This window comes from Plectropomus leopardus, chromosome 18 (genome assembly GCF_008729295.1).
Source record: "Plectropomus leopardus isolate mb chromosome 18, YSFRI_Pleo_2.0, whole genome shotgun sequence".
NCBI classification, from domain to species: domain Eukaryota; kingdom Metazoa; phylum Chordata; class Actinopteri; order Perciformes; family Serranidae; genus Plectropomus; species Plectropomus leopardus.
In genome coordinates, this window is record NC_056480.1 from 11447211 (window position 1) to 11468843 (window position 21633).

The window sequence follows — 21633 nt, forward strand, 5'->3', positions numbered from 1 at the left end:
GCACAAGCACAGGCTGAGTGACGAGGACTGGCTGCTACTTCGGTTTAAATAAGAGGAGGGGAGGGCAACTACTCCCAACCGACCGTTGGATGTTAAATATTATTTTAATATCTGACTAAGACAATTTGGCTGGCTTTCGTGGAGTTGACGCAGAGCCATGAGTCATATCTCACTCAACCTACAGTATATAGAGTGTTTAACTAGCTAGTTTGTTGGTGCTGTCTGTCTGTATATATATATATATATATATAGTAAAGTTTTCTGGACATTTTTTCACTCTTTTGGATAATTCTCTATAATCCTTCCCACTTTTTAAAAACTATTTTGGTCATTGCCTTTTTCACCCATATTTTTGAAAAAAGTCAATTGCAAAGGTCTCACAGGGTTAAATAGCTTGACAAAGGCGTCTGAATGCAGCACAAGAAAAGTGGTGATCCAGGTTTTAAAGGGTTAAATAATATACCTCGCTGGCATTTTCTCCACTTTTTATAATTAACAGATGTTTATTTTTGAAATTCAAAGCACAGTTGTCGGCTGTTTGTTATTTCTTTGATCCGACTTGGATGACAGAGAGAATTTATGGGGAGCCAGCAGGGTCAAAGTCTGAGAGAAGGCAAAACACTCAGTGAGTCACTCATATGGCATTGTCTCAAGAAATCTGTGACTCAGTTTGGCCTGAACTGTCCTTGACACTGATGATGTAAAACACTTTTACTGAGGAGACTCAGGGGGTCGCCAAAGCTGTGATGTTTCAGATTGTGCTGACGGCAGCTTACCAGTTTGAGCTGGCAGTTACACACAGATTCGAGCTAAATCAAAACCTTTTTTATCTGCAGGCAAAAAGTTGAACCATATTCACCCTCCCTTTTCCTTTTGCAGGTTTAACAGTCAGCAGACCGTACTAAGAGGTCACTTTCACTCATGAGTTTGTGGGTGTGTGCTATGCGTTTGTAAACAGAGCGGCATTGTGAAGCAGAGAGAGTTGAGCACTTCCCTCTTTACACCAGTATACACAATTCTCCACCACAACAGCTACCACATCCTGCATGACGAGAGGTGCAAGAACACTATGTACAGCGCACCGCTGCAACCCACAAAACAAACATGACAATATAACAAAGAAATGTAAACTTACCAGCCCGCCCTCTTTACATTAGTGCCTCGCCCATTCCTGACACGAATTAAAAGCATTTTGTTGTCTGTGCATAATATCACAAACAGGAATAGAAACAGGACGTTCATGTTTTGATGTTGTTTGTTAAAGCTATGACATTTTTTACTGCCTACTAGTATGTAAAATGCATTTGGCAAGCAAGTTTTGATACCTTCATTCAAATTTTACACACCAATTCCATCACTAGACTTTTAAATGACATAATTACACACACCTTACAATTAAATATATATGTATATGTGTATATATATATATATACACACACACACACACACAATATATACACAGACACACACACACACACACACGCACATATATATACATACATACACATACACACACACACACACACACACACACACACACACATATACATATATATATATATATATATATATTTTTTTTTTATTTTTTTTTTAAAGAGAGTATAGGCCAAATCACAATGTTTATTTACTATAACTTCCGGGTAGAAAACATCAGCATCAGCAAACTGTGCCTTTATTGATTTGTTTTAAATGCCTAAAAAAAGGACCACCAGAAAAATTTAATATCAGATTAAGTATAAACTATATTGAGAATACCTTCAACGCTTTACCTTGCCGTAAGACAGCCCTTACCAACGGAGATTTGAAGCAGTTATATCAGTTGTATTTTTCTCAGTCAAATATTTCATTGATGGTGGTGTTGGTGGTCTACCTCTGCCACAACTAATTATTGTGCAAGGTAAAAAGTAGCAAATATTCAAATGTAGTATACACTTTCAAATAATATGTTGTTAGGTGGAAATAATATTATTTGCAGTGGCCCCATCCACAGCAGTAAACTGTTTAGCTTCAGCCAGTAGATTTGGTTTATCAAAGTTAGAAAAGCAGCACAGGTCATAAAATAAGCACAACAGAAATGTCAGATAGGTCATGTCACCATGTTTAACTCTATATCTTTATACGATAAAGAAATAAACAGCTAATGGTGCTAACGCCATAAAGAGTGCTAAGTAATGGCAACAGTGCTAACAGTACTCAAAGCGCTAACGATGTTAACCAGTAGTTAATTTCAGAGGGTGGGCGATATGCTCCTGTGACACTGCAGTACTGATATCAGTGTTAACTGCCATATAAGCACTGTGCAAAGAGGCGGTGGTGAGCTTACAAAAACATGCGCTAACAGCCAGGCTATTGCAGCCACACCAGCAAACAAACCACAGAGAAGCTCGAATTACAACACACACTTTTTCTGTCAATTGACAAGGAAGCCAGCATCGCCCTGGTTCTGTGGGATTTTTCTATTCGATTTTTGGGTCATTGCAGAAAAGAAGCTCTGTGGTAAACAAACTTTGAAGGGCTTTTTTCAGCTCCGCTCTGAGCAAAAGAGCAGAACCTCTCGATCTGCTCTGAACTCAGCTTAACATCCCACTGTGTCGAACTGCCTTTGCACAATCTGCCTTTGCATTTACAGCCATCAAACATTTGAATACGCTTCCAGCTGAGCTAAAAACAGGCACAGACCTTCAGACTTTCTCCCATGGTGTAAAAAAATGGGCATTGAGTAACCAGACATGTCAACATTAATTTCACCGTGAACCAGATTTTATGAATGATCATTTTTTAGTTGTAGCCAACTTGATGGATGTGTTGGTATGTTGATGTGTGTTTGTATCTGTTTGTACTGTCCGTTGTAATTGAATGTTTTTAGTGCGTGATAATTGTTTTTAGTGTTAGGTATTTGCTCTGTGTATACCTGCTCAGGGACTGCAGATGTAAACTAGCTTATAGCTAAATCTGGCATCAGTCATCTCTTCTCATATTGAGATGAATGTTTTTATGCATGCTCCTTGCTTAAGAAGACTTGAAAAAAAAAAAGGTAAAAAAAGTGAGATAATCTCCACAAATGAACACCACTTATTATTATTGTTATTGTTAGGCTATAAACAAACTACACTGTTGTGTCGCTACCACTTTGAGGCTGGAAAGCTGTATTCGGCGTGATGACGTTCTGTTATCTCATATGGCAACTTGTTGGCTAACGCCTCTTTTGAGATACATAAAAGCTTCAGAGTTTGCCTGTGAGGTATTTATTGACGGATTTTATGTCACACAACAAAATGTGAAAGGCTCTTAAGCTTGTTTTAACCACAGACCTTATTTCAGGCTTCTAACAAAAAACAAAAATAAAAAAAACTGACTCAGTTTGAGACAAAGGTACCTGAAGTGTTGAAATGCTAATTCATTTGCAGGTGTTAGGACTAATTTCTGAGGTTCTCTATTCTCTGCCCAGGACATCATTTCTCCACTACATCTGTACATAGGGAATAATGCTTTGCTGCTGAATGAATGATCTGAATGTCTCAAAAAGAACACTTAAATATCCAAATGTATACACCTTTAATATCTTTGATTAGACTGTATCTGCACTAATAACTGAGTGAAAGTATAAGACAGAGCTTTTAAATACATTTGGCAGCTATATTTTTCAGGAAAACTCTCAAGAGAACTTCAAGGGAAAATATTTGTATGATGCTGTTTTATTAATAAGTGGACCTTTAAATAGGAAATGCCATCGTCACATCCTGTGTTGCATGGTATCCAGTGAAAGCATGTTGCAAAACCAACTTTTTCACAACCTGACCTCATTTCTGAGTTCCCCAAGATGATATTTAGTTTGGCTGCAACATGTATTGGTGGAGAGAATGACAGAAAGATAATAACATTAAAGCAGCCTTAAAGTTTGATGTCTTTATCTCTTACAAATTAACTCCAAAACCTCATGATTTGCTGTTGGCAGACTTCAGTCTCCACATGACATTACATTATCTAAGTAGATTCTTGTCAAGTGCATGTCACCATCATATCCCCAAAAAAGCAGAACCACCAGTGCAAGCTCAATATGGACAAACGGATGGTGCAAGAATACAGACAGACAGTAGCTTATACAGAAAAGCATAGTGAAAGTGTACACTCAAACACAAGGCAGGAAACAGGAAATAAGCCCCTAACAGAGCACATGCTGTACTTTTCCTCATTGCTGGTTTTCAGATTAACTGATTATTGACCAGTTCTTGACATCTACACTGTAAAATCTGACAAGTTGATTTTACTTTAAAAAAAAAAAAAGGAAACCGATTGCTTTAAAAATATAAGTAAATATAACTATTAGTCTTAATTTATGTACACTTTATCTAATAGTAAATTTAGTTATATCAGCTTTAAATTGTGAAGCTGTTGCCACTTAAAAATAATAAGTTTAATTAAATCAATCTTTCTATGTTTTAGCAACTTCTGTAATCCAAGTTTACTGTGCTATATCTCTGTATTCTGACAGTTGCATACTAGTTAATCATAATTGTATATTCATATATTCACATGTTAACAAAACAGAGCTTGCATATCTCCAGAATTCATAATCCTCTCTGTGATGATCAAGTTCAGTCAGGCTAACTTTTTTTACTGAAGTTGCTAAGACTTAGACAGATTGATTTAATTAATTTGTAATTTTTAAGTTGCAACAACTTCACAAAATTAAATAAATATAGATTTCAGGTAAACTTAACAATTAGAAGGTAAAAATAAATTAAGATGAATAGCTAAATTGTATTTTCTTTCACACGGCAATCACTTTCAAAGATTTTTTAAAGTGAGATAAACATGTCAGATTTTACAGTGTACAATTAAAGGAGACTAGCTCATGTATTTTTCTTTTTTTTTTTTTTTTTTGGTATTTTTCCCCCCATATAACTAGCTGATCCGAGGTGAAAGATAAGATTGCTCTAAATCACCCTTTTGTTTTTGCATTCAACTTGCAGATATTCTTTGTGACAACAGTGCGTAACAATACAGATTAAGACCCCCAGCTTACTCTTAGCGGAGCTTTTCTATAATGCCTGTTTTTAGTTAGTTTTAGACGCTTTCTTCAAACATCAGCACTACCCTGTAAAACCTTTTGGCAAACCATCTCTGACAGGGGAAACACAACAATACAACAAATCATCAATTTAGGCCCAAAGCTTGGGGCATGAAAGAAGTCAACATTCTTGAAGTCTGACATCAACTTAATGAAAAACACATTTGTATCAACATCCTCCACTTTCAAACCCGCAGAGCATTTTTCTGACTGTGACGTATTGTTTGGCTATCACCCGAGAGCATCCTGTAAAGAAGCCGCTGTCGCACTGAGAGAAAGAAGACGTGAAAGACTGGATCAAAGGTTTCACTCTCACCGTGTTCATGCTTCCTCATCTTCAAACAGCTTTCAGTGAACCCATTTCTTGTAAATTGTCTATTTTGGCAATGTGAAGTTTAAGTAAAAGGGGAGCACAAAATGATGCAATGCACATACAGGCTTTCCCTCACTTCAAAAGTTCAGTCCCAGAACACTTTTCAGAACTTTGCACTAAAATTTGCGACAACTTCTATTACTGCAAACTGGAACTTTACACTTACACTAAATGGTCAAAAGTTTGTGGACCCTGCTGTACTCAGAGATACCAGAGCTGTGTGATTATCAGCACAAGTCAGTCAGACTTAATGAAAAGCTACGTGCAAAACACTTCAAAAGTGCAAAGGTGCTCTTGATATTAACATTCATTCTAAATTATTATACTGTATTAAGTAGGCTGTGGTCTAAATAACTAACCCGCGGAGAACAGTCTTATCGCAGTAAGCCCTTCCGTCATTTATTGTTGGCTCTAAATGTCTCCCTTGTGTTTTGAACTTAATATAATTCCTTTTATAAAATAATCTTTGGTTTCAAAGAAAAAATCTAATATCAGTTGCTTTTAAATTGGTTGGCGTGGAAGTACAATGAAAATCTATGTTTTGATTGGACAGTTAAATTTGCACATCAGCACTGCTTAAGTGGTGTTCTGGGCCTGTATATTAGATCTCACCACCCTTCAATAAAAATTTAAAAAAGCTTTTTTTCCAGGCAATGACTGACGTCTTCCACAAATTGCAAATTGAAAAGCTAGGGAAGAACTATATTTACATTTATTATAATTACATATATAAAATGATGATACACAATTGTTAGAATTTTTTCAACATTTTTTCAGAGGTAATTTCAGGTAATTTCTTTTTTTAATGAATTAGTTAATTTATTTATTTTTAAACTAATTTTCAGGAAACATTCCTGTTCTTTTTTACTCATTTTGTGTTTATTTTAGGGTCATCGCTTCTTTTATTGTTCATTATCTACTTCACGTTTGCAAAAGAAGTCATGCCAGTTTGCTTAGACTTTAAATTGTTAATAGAGTGTTTTTACAGTGTTGTATTAGTGCTTTAACTTCCCTACATCACACAACAAAAGGCACATTTGAACAAATAACAGTACAATAATATGCTAAACACAAGCAGTAGATGCTGCATTCAGCTCTGATAAAAGTGATGGCTCTTGTTGTTTTGAAAACTCCACAAAGGGCATCAGGCCGTCATCTGAGCCTAAACATCAGCCTCTTTAAGTCTTCAGTGGAATCTCGTGTGCAGCCAACGTCTGCTTGCACCATGAATCAAAATTGCGTGGCAGCAGTAAACAATAGTCAGGCTTGACCAACATGCATCTTATTTGCGAGTGGCATTCAGATAAGAATCTATCTTGATCTGCCGACCATCATGCTTTGAGCTCTCTGATACTTAATTTACGAAGCTGCATCAAACTGCAACGTGATACTGGCTCATCATCATGGCAACTGGTATCACCAAAAAGGACAGCAGATGGTGTTTTCATTAAAGAATTCAAGCTGATAGAAGAATCAACCGAATGACTTTGTGTTGGAGTCTCCGGTGCACTTATCATATTACATTAAGTTCTCTAGCTGCCGGGAAAAAAACACACAGGCCAGTGATACAGGGATGATACACAGGAGCTATGTTGTGTGTTGCTACAAATGCTGCTGTTCCTGTTACACTGTGCACAGTCATGTACATGATTGCTCACTGGAGACCGTGAGCTGAGCATGTCCAAATAATGCATCAATAGTATTATAACCAATAATCATGCAGTGCTGTAACGACCAGCAGCAGAACACAACCATGACAAATGGCTGACAGCTGGAGCTAACAGTCACCTGCAGACCCGTGAACGATGCTTGGTGTCTAAGTTATTATCATTACATTTTAGCTCCAACACATTTTCCCATTTTATGTGTGCAGATGGAAGCCTTTTTGTTTTCAGTCTGACATCTCCTCTGAGCTCCACAGCCAGTCTGTTAGTCTTCATTTTTAATAAGCTGTCACATATATTTCCCCTCCCTGCAATACTCTGTATACAATATTGCTTTTTTTTTTTTTTTAATTTATAGTAACACAAGCCACTGCAGTAAATGTAGCAGCTGCCTTTATTTAATGGTCAAAACAATTTCACTCATAATTTTCTGTTCCTTTTTAATTAGCTCACATTAAATCAGTCACAGTGAGGTTTTGATGTATCAGCTATTGTTTATAAAAGGCGACAGCTCGTGCTGAGTGCAGCAAGACTGCACAACAGCGTGAGCCTATAGGGGAAGTGTTTGCATTTTTGGCTTTTTATAGCCACCGTTCTGCTCTAATGCACCCATAAGACAACTGTTGTGAGGAGTTTGGTGAACAGAGTTTGGTGAACAGAATGTCAATTGTATTTGAGTCCAATAAAATATTACAACATGTCTGTGGATAAAACTGTTCCTATCTGTCGGGCAATATTGGTTCCTTAAACATTAATTTCCTTTCAATGTGCCCATTGAAGCTCCCTACCATGTACTGTATTAAACAAGGGATGTAGCCATAGCGGCGCCAACCATTGGTTTGTGGCCCCCAGGAAGTGTGCTGTGCTTTGAAGTTAATTTTCAAAGTGGCCAAACGGTGTAATTATACCATTATACCAATGCTTATACCATCACGCGATGCCCTGTGGCCCAAAATGACTTTTTCCCATTGACCTCTTACGCCAAAGAGAAATCTGTGAATCATTTGATACATGTGCGTCACAACTCAAAGAGCCACGCAATTAATAATTTTATTCCCATTCAAGTTGGTGGAGTGCTAAACCAAAAGTTAGCCACTCAGCCAACCAAAGTTAGCTGCTCGGCCACATTTGGCCACCGCATCCATGGTTTTGAAGCCTTGTCACTTTGGCCATTTGCATCTTCGATTTTTTGAGTCAGAAGTAACCATATTCAGACAAAAGGGTGGAGCTAACCCTTACACTAGCCACTTGCTTTGTTAGCATGGTGCATTTACAACTATGTTTACCTGTAAAAATGCTAATGTGAATTTTAGCATGCAAAAACCATTAAAACAAAATGCACTTACAGCAAAAACTGGACATACCACTTTGTAGAAGGTCTTTTGGTACAACCAAAAGCAGAGCTTTTGAGGTGACCAACAGGTTACATTGAACAGAAAACACACTGAAATAGCGACAGCTATGACTCTAAGGTTACGTCAGGGTTATGTTCCCTAATCAATGTTATAGCAATGGCAGCGACTTGTCTATGGATGGCACTTGCCTGTTACCTAAAGGAGCAACACCCTTTCTGCAAAAAATAGGCCTTAATAACATTTAGACAAGTGAGTTGTATAAAAATTCATCAATGTATCATACCTGAAACTAGCTATAGAGACCAAAACCAGATATATTTGTTTGTTTGTTTTTTTGTCCCAGTATACAAACTTGTCCATCTCTGCTGTAACGTTGGGCAACATGGCCATTTATGGAGTCTGACTTGCTCTTGGAGCCAGCCTCAAGTGGCCATTCAAGAAACTGCTGTTTTTGGCACTTTCACATTAGCTTTTTTAGCTGTGGATTTGCCACTTGCTCCCTGTGCATAGCCATAGCCATATGGCTAATGGTTATCTGCACGATGAGCGAGTGGCCCTCGTTTGAAATGGTTCATATAAAAATCATGTTTATTTGGAAAGCTTTACAATGTACTTTTTTGTCAATAGTAGAGGAGTCTTTTATTGACCTTGGAAACAGCTGATGAAAACATTCTCACCCCAAGGTAAATTTAGTGGCTACTAGCTTTAAATAGCACAACCTTCATCAGCAGTGTGAACTGTCTAAGTTGTAAATGATAAATTTTCCTTTTTTTCCTAAGCATCTTTTCATCCACGTAGGCAAATTAATTGAAAACATGAAACAACCTCTAAGCTGACAAGTACTTAAAGTACTAGTTTTACTACCCCACCCAACCCTATGACACCCACTATGAGAACCAGTCTGCAGCTGTCAAACCCAAAGACATGAAAAATAACAAACCGACAGATCACCAGTCTGGCACATAGTGATTTAGCCTGGATCACCACCAAGATTTGAGCTTCATTACATTTACAGCACGACTTGCAACTGCTAGAGACTAAGATTTTCTGTGTGTGTGTGTGCGTGTGTGTCTTGGACACAGCAGGGAGGTCTAGTGGAGAGAAACACTGTGTATTGGCATTCTGCAGGCTGCAGGACTCTGGCTGTGTGGAGTTGAGCAACATGAAGGTCTTACCAGAGGAAGTGGCGAAGTCTGACTCCAGGCAGCGCTGAGGAGCTGCTGAGCTCCCCGAGAGAAACACCTACAAACACACACACACACACACACACACACACACACACACACACACACACACACACACACACACACACACACACACACACACACACACACACACACACACACACACACAGAGCCGCAAGCATGATAAACATCACAGTCCAGTTATGAGTGCGTCCTCAGGAAGGCTGGAAACAATCACGAACATGTTGCCATGGCATTAAAAATTGACCTTAGGCATTGAAAAGTTTAAATGCTTCTAACTGATGAGGGCAAAGATATGAAAAAAAACGCACCTATAACCCAGCCTGTGTTTTCATTGCATCTTTGAAAGTCAGGAAATTTAAAGGAAGTAAATATGTCACCGTGAAGCACAGACACAAGGTTTAACGCCTTGTGCTCCTTTGTGCTCGGTGGCAGGATGTAGTCAGAACACTACATCCGGCTAAGATGAAATCACATGAACTCCCACGGCGTCTTGAAAGTATTCTCCGGTGGTTACCACATGTGGTCGCAACCACTAATACTCTCCCCCCCCCCGACTCAAACACACTGCAGTAAAGGAAGAGAAATCCCAGTATAACTTTCTTTTCCCTTTTGGACGGGCGGCACTCAAATGAGTCAATATATCTTCTCATGTGTGTCAGCCCCTGAAGCGCAGAATGGCATTTTGGGAGGAAAACGGCCATAAATAAAACAACAGTGACAAAACAACATGTGCAGGGGAGCAGAAATGCTCGGCCTGCACTCTGGTGTTTTGCCAAAAATCAAGTTATGTTGAGTTTGTGATGAAATCTCCGGGGAAGGAGGGAAAAAAAAGCAGGAGGTGGTTTGATTATGACGAGAGTGAGAAAGGAAAGCATTTGTTTATGTCATTAATTCAGTGGAAGGACAGGGCTGGTCATCTCTCTCCGACAGACGGCAATCACTTGTAATCAGACTTAATGGGCACTCTAATGGGAATGCTTTTCCTCTCTCCGTGCTCTGTCTGTAGCACTCTGCAACACACTTGTCCACGCAAGCGTGCACACACATGCGTGCATGCACATATGCAACTCAGTGTAACGCCACACTTTTGTCTGAACGGTGATTATTGTTTTAATAATACTGTCTATCCATAACAGTACAACATCATCAAGTCCTATTTGTATGTAATGCTAATTTACATACTTGCTTGGTTTATATTCTCTTCGGGTCTCATTTGCATTCATTCATTTGCAGAGGCTGGTTACAGCTGAGTCTTAGCTGTTTAAAACTCACTTCTGTCGCCCCTCACTCTCCATCAACACTCATACAACATTACAAACACACAATTTACATCGCTCATTAGCCAGTAATCTGCTATATCATTGTTTTTAGGCAGTCTTGCGCTATCATCAGTTATAATTATATTTATTTTATTTAATTATTATTTGTATGATGCCACACACTACAGCATTCTGGCATTGGCTAATTTGCAAAATCCATTGCTAGATGAGCCTTTATATTGTAGTCACTTACATAATTGCTACAATCTGGGAACATATGGGTCATGGTAACATTACTACAAAAAAGCAGTGCCCCATTCTTGTGCCAGGATGCTTGTTACACTATTATGACTTCTAAACTCCTATAAACACCTTTTTGTAGTGATGCTGCCATTTTCCTGGGTCTAAGAAATTAAGTTACACTAAAGGAAGGGGACCTGTCTTCTGCCAATGTGCCACTTTGCCATTTTGTGTATAAGGCACAGTTGCAGAATGAGGGGACAGAGTTGTCTCGCTTTTAAGCTGCAATGGGAGGTAGTAACAGCACCGGGTCTGAATAAACAGGACAGCCAGCAGGACGAGATCACAGGTGAGACAGTTGGGACACATGATGTGTACCACCCACCACGGGAGATTTAAAAAGTAGCTGTTAGCAGTTATCGGCTAACTAAAAGAAGAAAACAGCGGCCATAAACGTCTGCAAATTGAGAAAACACTGAGATTCAGGAAATCCTTACCCTCCGACCAGAGGACGAGATCAGCCGCCATATAACAGAGAGGGTAAATGATTACGATTAACATCCCATTCTCATTGTTTATAAAGCGCTGCAGACACACGTTATGTGTCACACCAGAGGCCGCCACTGTTGTGTTTCATGTCATGCCCGTCACACTGTTTTAATTTTTCCAGGGGAATGATGCCACGGTCGTTCACAAAGGAGGCATAAAGAAGGGACTTTGTAGAGGCCCTAACGTGTGATCTCTGTGTATAAAGGGCTACAGATACTGCACCAGTCACACAACTAAATATTCAAAAGAAACACAGTGACTGGAAAATAAATCATATTTTAATTCCCTTTTTCTGGTAATTACAATTTGGACCAATTATAGACTGAATAAAAATGCTTAGCTAATAACTTCCATGAAGAAAAGCCCTGCATCACGTACACAACATGAGCAAGGCTAAGCAAATGTTGCCTCAATTACATTATTTCTAGCCACCCCAAAAAAAGGATCAATATCACTTACAGTGTGATAATTGCTGGCAATATAAACATAGTTTATCTAACATTATCAACACAAAATTGCAAAAGTATAATCAATGCAATGCACGGCACATTTTCACCAATAAAAATGAGTTCATCTTGAATATATTATTATTGCATCATAAATCAGTGAGTTTTCCGCTGAAGATCAAATCTCTTGCACTCTGTTGTTATTGTTACTATTGATTCATAAGTGCCAGTTAAAACTGACACTTTATGGATCTTTAGCCAGGTAACAGCTTCTACAAGTTCAGTGCCCGCAGAATGCCTTGTCTGTAGTTTAAAAGCGTAATTCACTTTCCACTTCCTCTGCAACAAGTAGTTATTATTATCTTTGGCTACTAAATAAATGTGGTAAACACAGAGATAATATGATGTAGACAGAGTCGCTAATACCTTCCTTGATTCCAACGTTACTTGAAAAAAAAGCTGTTTTCAAAATATTTTTCGACTGTGATGTTATTATCCACTCAGAAATGTGTGTGTGTATATATATATATATATATATATATATATATATATATATATATATATATATATATATATATAGGTGAGGAGAGACACAAGGAGAAAGATGAAAAGAAAGTGTGTGCGAAAAAAATAACCCACCCCACTGATACACTCTGTTACTCAGTTTCCATGGTGATTTGAGTTATATTTGACAATGTGACGCACATTTTCAGCATCCACTTTTGCTGTTAGTCATCTTCATCTTTTCCAGTGCAGTGAGCTAAAAGTATGAATGGTTCAGACTGAAGAAAAGTAAGATAAAATGCCATTTGGGCCTGTGTCCGGGCCTGGAGAAAGTCTAGAAAAGACATGCCGATGAGCGTCGACAGGCTGGACTAACGGTTGTAAATAGTTAAGTTAAAGCTGGGCAGGGCAGCTTCTCCTTAGCATTTTCCTCCAGGGGTGTGTCAAGTGGTTTGTGGAAAACTTAATGAATACAAGGCTTTCTTTTGCCTGTGATCCTAACTCGCAAGTCCTCTCTTGATGTTTTCAGTGTGATTAGTACTGTGCACTCCAATTACCTCACTGTTAACTCAGTCTGAATGGTTAGAATATAAACTGAATGTGAGCTTGAGGTCTGGAAAAAACATCCGATACTTGAAGATGCAAGAATGTAGCCAAAAATCCAAGAGCTGGCTTTTAGAGCTTTACATTACAACATTTGTACTATTATTCTAGTGTTTTTCATGCTGTGGTGTTTCTGTTGAATCTGCCTTATATTTGCAACAGTAGCTCAGGGGATGATCACCCCTGTCACCTTTTCTACAGCGAGAGGCGCCTCTATCTAGTTGTTTATAACAGTATTTTTTGCACACTGCTGTTGTTGTTGTTGTGCTTCAGGCACCTGACGTGCCTTTGTGGGTTTTTGGAGAAGCGGTCTAAAAGCGCCGCAGGTTAACAAATGTTCAAATGCTCAACATCACTGCAGCTTTTTCCCTCCTGTCCAATCAGATAAACACATGTAATACATGCGTTGGTTGCATATTATAAACAAATTTTGAAAACCAAAAGAGAACATTTATTAATCACTAAAGAAAATATTACAGAACTCTGCACTGTGCAACAATATAGCGCTCATCCTGATTCATTACTGATGGTGTTTATTTTTGGATTTTTCTCCAATCAGTTTAATGTCCTTTTCATTGGTGATCCTCATTGTCCTGGACTAAAAAGAAGCTTTGTTCAGGACAATGTATAAGTGAGAAGTGGAAGGAAACCATGTGACCATGGAGAGAAACATCACTCCTACTAGAAAGGCCCCAGTCAGGTTTAAAGAAGTATTTCAGCAATATAAAGAGGGTCCTCACATAAAACTAGGCTGTCTACAGTAGAAAGACGTAAATACTTTTGAAATTGTCCAGAGAAAACAAGAAAAAAAAGGCAGCGGCATTTGCTTTTGCTAAAGAGGTATAAAACCTGAAATTACCAGAATGTACCGAACCAGACTAATAATGCTCCTGCTGGTAGGTGATGTAATGCAAAGTCGCCGTTCTGCACAATGGTGGGTGGCTGGTAAGCAGTATGGTGCCCACTTCCTGTTCACAACCTCCTGCTATTACAGCTAAACAGCCCAATGGTCAGTGCAGTAACAGAATCTTGATTTACATTCGATCAGCCCTGCCTGCTTATAAAGTTTGACTGGATTTCAGTCTGAAAGAGAGAGAGAGAGGTGCGTCTGTCTCTTGATGCACTTCTATGTTCTTTGTGTCCGCAGTAGCGGCAAAATTGTGGAAGTACAGCTTGTACTTTGAACAGCCTAAAAACCAGCAAAAGAGCGTAGCAATAATGCATAATAAGGCAATAATGATTCGTAAAAAAACTGAAGGTCTGATTTTGGGGGTGGGGTATCTAAGAACTGGTTAGATGGAGAAAAGTTTACCACAATTCATCTACACACACTGTTTTGATTCAAAGCAGGCTGAAAAACAAGCAAAGTAACCCTTGAAAGGAGCTCTTAGCCGGTAGAAAACAGAGCGCAGCAATAATGCATAATTAAGGCAATAATGATTCGCAAAACTGAAGGTTTGATACGCAACCATGGTTTTTGGAGTCACAGTTCTGTATTGTTCAGAGAATGAAGAAAGCAAAAATATGCTATTACTTTTATTTTAAAATCGGAAACACTCAACAGTGACTCATTAATAATCTTGCGGGTATTGTACAGTCGTGTTGGGGAGAACCATGTGTCATGTTTTATGAGCTAAATGCATCATTAATAGACTCCTCTGGATACATCACTCATTACTAGTAAATGATCTGCAAAACATGTTTTTCCTATTCTCTGTTAATTACTTATGAACACGGATGTGAAAGGAATAATGTAACCACAAAATGACCATTTGTATAACAATCACTCATAGCGTTACCTTGGATTTGTGAAAAAAAAACAAAAAACCTTTGTCTTTCTTACATGTCCCAACAGTAAAAGAAGAATGCAAGAAAGGCGAGTATCTTCATGAATTGAAGCAATCAGGGTAAACTTGACCAAGTAGGTTTGTTGCCTAAACCTAACTATAACATCTGACAATGTTAACAACATATTACAACATGTTTCACTCAGGAATCAGCTGTGCATCACATACAGACAGAAAAGGGAACAGACAACCAAAACAGACAACCAAACAGAAGGCACAAGAAAGTATTAGTATTTGATGACGTGGAAATGAGAACGTGTTGTGTGTGTGTGTGTGTGTACATACATATATATAGGTATTAATGCTCAAAACAAAACTTTATATACCGATCTGTCCATCCCCAGTTTTCCATGTAATATGAACAGCATGGTAAAAGGTGTTTCGTCCTTCTATTTCTCCCTTGCAATGTCTAAAACTGACTAGCTGGGAAAAAATGCTAAAATCTCTCCACGCAGTGCATTCATTTATATTTGTTAGCAGTCACTCACAAACCTCAAGGACCAATGTTACAAATATATTGCAGGGTCTTTAGAGTAGAAGTTTTTAATGTGAAGCAGTTGTGTTTAGTTTGAATGGACATTAAAGAAGAATTCATTACAGCTTTAATAGGACTAAAGCGATTGGATTACAAAACAGTGCACCATGTTGAAAAAAAGTCAAAGTAAGAGCATGAAGGTAGGAGTGAGACTCAACTCCAAGAATGGCTTGCACCTTTGAATTTATGAGTCAGACAAAAATTCACCTCATAGCACAAGAAAGCAGAGTGCTATGACAATGCTGCAGGCTGAGAGTCCTTAAATGAACCCAGTCTGAGCATGATCCTCACTGGAATGAACACCTCCTCGAAGAATTGCGCTCATATACAACTATTTGCAAAAGGAACACAGTGTGCTATAGGAGCTGTGGAGAGGAAGCACGTGCAGAGGAGAGGTCTGATTCAAAAAGGAAAAAGTCTCGCTGGAGCATTTAAAAAAACACAAGACTGAAAACTGTCCAAGACCAGCCCTCAAGGAAACGTTAGAGTGAGTGGACCTAAATTAAGCACATACACGCACACACACACAGGTAAAGATAACTGACCTAATTATTATGAGTCAAGCACCACTCTGAGCTGTCGACACCTGAGGAAACGGCTGGAACCAAAATGAGTCAAAGCTGTAATCACTGCCACCGCTAATTCTACAAGTTGCTGAGTAAACCGTCTGCATGTAATTGTTACATTGTGCATCAAGTGTGATTTGCAGTTGCGACGATATGAGATTTTCACGGTACAATGACGGTTTCAAGGTATCACAGAGCTATCGTTATTGTCAGTCAGAATGACCCCCAAAGGAATGAAAACCGAGGGACCAGTTTTGGTTTGACAAATGCTTTATCGCTAAAATTAAGACTTGAAAGTATGTGTAAAAAGTCTCTCTTTTGAAAATAAGGAAAACACAGGTGAGATTCTCGGGCAAGTTGCATCTTTTTCTTCATTATCATAGATAAGCAAAAGTATATTGTATGATTATTGTCAAGTTTAATATCACAGTATACCTTAAAACCAGTATATTCTGCAGCCCTACAGTCAAGCACCAAGGTTCGTACGAGTTCATTTAAAAATTCATCTTGAATAGTCCCCCTAAAAAACATTACTTACATGGTCCATCTGACTGACAAGACTGCCTGACTTGTCTGAAACAAACCACCAGAAACAGGTGGGTTTGAAGAATTTTGAGCCAACTTAATACAGCATCCAAACCGTGGATTTACAGCATTCAGGTGAGTCATTATGCCAATAGGCAAGAAACAAAAAAAACTTTTTCTTATAGATTTACACTGCAAAAAGAACATCACAAACCCTCGTTTCAATGACTCGTTTCACTGTCGAGAAGTGATTCATTCACCACGTTTACATGACGTTAGAAAAAGTCCAATTATTGTGTAAGTCCGACTAAAACTGGACTTTGAAAAACATGCAAACATGTTAGTCTGACTGTAATCGTACTAAGTCGAACTTCTCAAAGTCGGACTAATGCGGTTGGGGTTGTTTACTCAAGTGGGCCTGAACTGGCCGAGGCATCGTGCAGATGCTCCATAGTTCCCACGCCAGGCTTTGACCTGGAGGTCGAACAGCATGAATTCATTAAGAAAGCTGGTTAAAACAAAAGGCACAATAAACTGTTAGAATGTTGATTATTAAAACATGACATTATTGAAACCAAATGATTAATAAATAAGCACTCTCCCTTCATACTCTGTGGGACTGCTTGGGGATAAAGCCTTATGGAGAAAAAAATATTAAAACTATAAGAAAGAAGGTCTGGAAGACGGTTATTCCAAAAAAAGATTTGGCCTTTGGATTAACTGATGGATGTGGACCGATGAGTTGTACTGCTGGTTAGAAAAATGTAAAAACAGGTCTATAATGGCATGATGTAGAATATTATTTTAAAGACAAAATGTAAAGAAAAGCTGCCCTGTAATTTTCTTTGTGTTCATTTCTCCACGTTTATCAATTTTTTGTCCAGCTTTAGATAGACGTGAATCGTGGTCTGTGATCTTGATTTGTAATTTGTTTTAATGATTAATCGATCCTAAAAAAATGTGTCATGTTAATCTTGTCTTAATCCACTATGAAAGTAATCACAGTTGCAACCCTAATTCAATGTATAATGAGAAAAACAGTTAATCCTCACATCAGAAATAGGAACTAGAAATTTTTTTTATAGTTTTGCCTGAAAATTATTAATCAAAATTGTAATTATTATTTTTATGATTAATCCTTTGTTGATTTACTAAATTAACTGACTATTTGCTGCAGCCCTAACTAAATTACTGCATTGCAAAACATACCATATGTGAGGGAAGTTTACTATGACAGAGAAAGTACAGAACAAATGTTGGCATTGTACATTTTTTCATTATCATGTGGCAGACACGCTGAGACTTTACATTTCTTTATGTTTCAGCAACGCTGTTGTTAACATGTGATCGGGCTCATCTACAAAAAACACTTGGTCATGGTTAGGGAAAGATGTTTCAGCTTAAAATACCTGGTTTCCGCAGAACAGTCATGACCGGAAAAGCTGTCGATGTCTGTAAAAAACAACCGCTTCGAGACACTGACACCCTATTAGAAAAACAGCAACGGGTTGTCAAAAACAACCCGTTTTGTTGTTTGTTGCTCCTGAACAGTGGTCTGCAGTGGTCTGCAGCTTGGCAGGCATCTCGCCTAGGTGTCACCCCGTCCCCTCCTCCTCCCGGTGACAAAGTCAGCTCATATACTGCGTCACTTAGGAAACGTTGATATGATTTGTATAAAATGTACATTTTTAAGGTATCTGTGTTTTGCAGAAATGTACAATGGCAACATTTTCTTCTGGTGATTGCACTGGAAATAAATTTGTGCTTGTTTGTGTGCGTTTGTGAGACGCACAGGTTAATATTGCAAACATACAGAGTAGAACATAATGTGCAACATTTGGGATGCTGCAGATAAAGGTTAGAAAAATATCTAAATTTCATGCATCTCTTGCCCTACTAACATCAGCACCTTACACGGCGCACACAGACACACACCTCCCTTTCAGCCTGACAGTCTCTGCTTTCGCCTCTCTGAGCGAGCGTGGGTCACATCAGGACAATGCGCCGGCTTGCAGACTCTGTCTGCAGCAATACCGAGTTTTTTTCCCCCCTTTTTTTGCCAGCCTCATGGACACTATTTCAGCGCCCGAATGAAAAAAAGCAATGAAGGGAGGATGAAAAAAAAAAGCCCTTTTCAAATTGATGACAGCAGTGGGCGCTGAGGGAAACCATTGAAAGGAGTATATAAAGCAGCATCATAGCGTCTGCCTGTCCTCCCCCCTCCTCTCTCCCGACATCAAAAGTGTGCGCCCATCCTGAGCCGACAGAGCTCCAGATCGCTGCGGTGCATGCTGGGTAAGAGAGGACAACTCAGGACACATGCAGGGACTTTAAGGATACTGCAGTAAGCTGTTCACAATGAAAAAAAAAGAGGGAAAAGATGCAGAGAGACAGAGGAAGGGAGGGGAGGGAGGGGGGCAAAAATACTGGCTGGATCAGCGGAGGATGGAGGAATTCAACTAACATTTCATTCTGACAAATATGAACACTGCAATTCTCAGTTTTAACTGTTTATGCCGTTAAACCTCCGCACGCTGATAGGAAATTGCTGATATGCAGCGACTGAGTCTGAAGGAAATTAGATGAATTAATTATTTGCTTCTTTTATATCGGCATTGTTTTTCATTTTTTATTGAGGATACCACAAGTCGTCTCATTCGGACTGAGAAGGAGCCTCTTCTGTCAGTTTGTTGTTTACCGTATTTGACCAGAGATGACGCAGTAAAGCTGAAATCTGTTCACATGAAATGCTCAGTGAACTGATTGTGTCGTCATGTGCGTTAAGACTGGTTAATTAATGCTGCATGTCATCAAAGTGATAACTGTACAAAACCCAGATACTCATTTAACAATAATGTTAAACAAATGAAGAAACAACAAATATGTGACATTTTTGCCCAATAAACAATTCAAAGGACAAATAATTTATCTATATTGTTATTTTTCTTTATTTTACAACTACACTGCACATTAATAAACAATGCTGTTAATGTGTTAATGAGAGTTATTTTGCATTTGTAGTGTCTGGACAAATGTAAAATTAAGTCACTGTCAATGAAATGTGACATAAGCATGCAGAGCCATTCTACAAATATATTATTAGTAAAGATAATTCACAATAATACATTATATATGCATTTTACTAAATGAACAGATAATTGTTGCAGTGCAATAAAAAAAACCCAAATAATCATTGTATTATGTGCCTACTAATATGCTGCATTATACATTAAAAACACCTAAAAATTTGTTTGGTGCATATTTTGTATATTTATATCTTTTTTTAATATCCTATATATTATATTTTCTTAAGTTTAATTTTGTGTTAATATACCTGCTGGTATTACATACTAATCCTGTCTCCCAAGAACTATACTTCCAAACGTCGTTTCAAATCAAGGAAAATACAAATGATCTGAGAGGATTTGTTTTGTTCAACTAACAGTTGATGAGGACTTATACGAAATATCACTGTATTACAGTAAAAGGGGTTAATTTATGGAACAACTGTAGTGTGGAACTAAAAACATGTAAAACATTTAATGAGTTTAAACATGTCTTTAAAAACAATATACTGAAGGGATATGAGCTGATAGAAGTGAGAGAGAAACAGACAATAAGAAGTGATACAAGACAGGTTGGCTGCTTTTGTTAGTGTGACTTTGTTTTTCTGTATTTATGTGTTTCTGTGATGTGATGTGTTTGTGTGTGTGTGTGTGTGTGTGTGTGTTTGTGTGTGTGTGTTTTCCAGATTGATCTGTTCTCCTTTGTTGTATTTATTCCTGTTTGATTTGATCAAGGTGTGTATGGTGCATATGTATATGTGTATGTAGGTATATATGTGAATGTATGTATGTATGTAGGTGTCTGTATATGTGTATGTACATATATGTATATATATAAAATGGGGAAAAAAGGGGTAGGATTTGGTAAGTATTTGCTTCTTTCTACTCCTTTTCGAACATGAAATACTTATGTTGGTTTACAGAATATGTACGGTGGGCATCTGATGTTTTTTTGCCCACATCGAATAAATATCTATCTATCTATCGATCTTTCTATCTATCTATCTATCTATCTAAATACTTATTTGTAAAATCATACACATTTTGGAATAAACATATGCTGCCTTGATTGCATTGTTATAACTAACAACCAAAACTGAATATTCTTGCTTACAATATCTGCAAAGATGCAAAATTACTTAACACATCTGCAAAATATACACTGTATATTTCATTTGTTTGTCATATTTGTTCTCTACTTTAGCCACTTTATTTCTCATGTTTCGGTAAATCATTCGGTTAAGGTGAGAGAAATTAAGCGCCAAACTGAGGTGCAGGTGAGGTTTATCCAACAGCCTGCATACTGCAGTGCAATAAAAAAAGAAAAAGACAAAAAAACAACCCTTAACACCTCTTGGTTGTTTTTAGTATTCCCACTGAAGTACTGCCACTGAACATAATCCAGACAGCAATTGTGCTTCCTCCAAAACATATTTGGCTGAAGCATTTAGTGGTATATAAATGGAATCAGAAGGAGACAGGTTGACTCTCTGCTCTATAGAGCCGTGGGGATTTATTTAGACACAGGCAGAGAGGAGGTGGGACAGCAGGAGTGATGACAGGAGGAGTATGTTGTTGGATATGAACTGAAAATTATAAATAAAAGGGTTTTAAAAAATATGCAAAGCAGACGCAGTGAGAGAAACAAGAAAAACAACCAAAAACCTAACCCTTTGCGATGGACGAGTAAGCCCTTCTGTTTTCTTTTTCTGGTGTGTCACGTAACATTTGACGTCAAAAAAACATGTCGGAAAACATGTTCGTGAACAGCAGAAAGCAGCATAGAGGCCAGTGAAAATGTTACAGTGGATATTTTATATATT

At 38.1% G+C, this 21633-nt stretch overlaps 1 protein-coding gene across 1 annotated transcript in view; it reads right to left on the reverse strand.

Moving 5' to 3' along the window:
• thrb (thyroid hormone receptor beta) overlaps positions 1-21633 on the reverse strand; it is a 121658-nt gene that overhangs the window by 40334 nt on the left and 59691 nt on the right. Inside the window, exon 2 of the mRNA XM_042506649.1 lies at positions 9639-9705. The gene's annotated coding sequence lies outside the window, so the exon portion shown is untranslated. The remainder of the gene's footprint in view (positions 1-9638; positions 9706-21633) is intronic.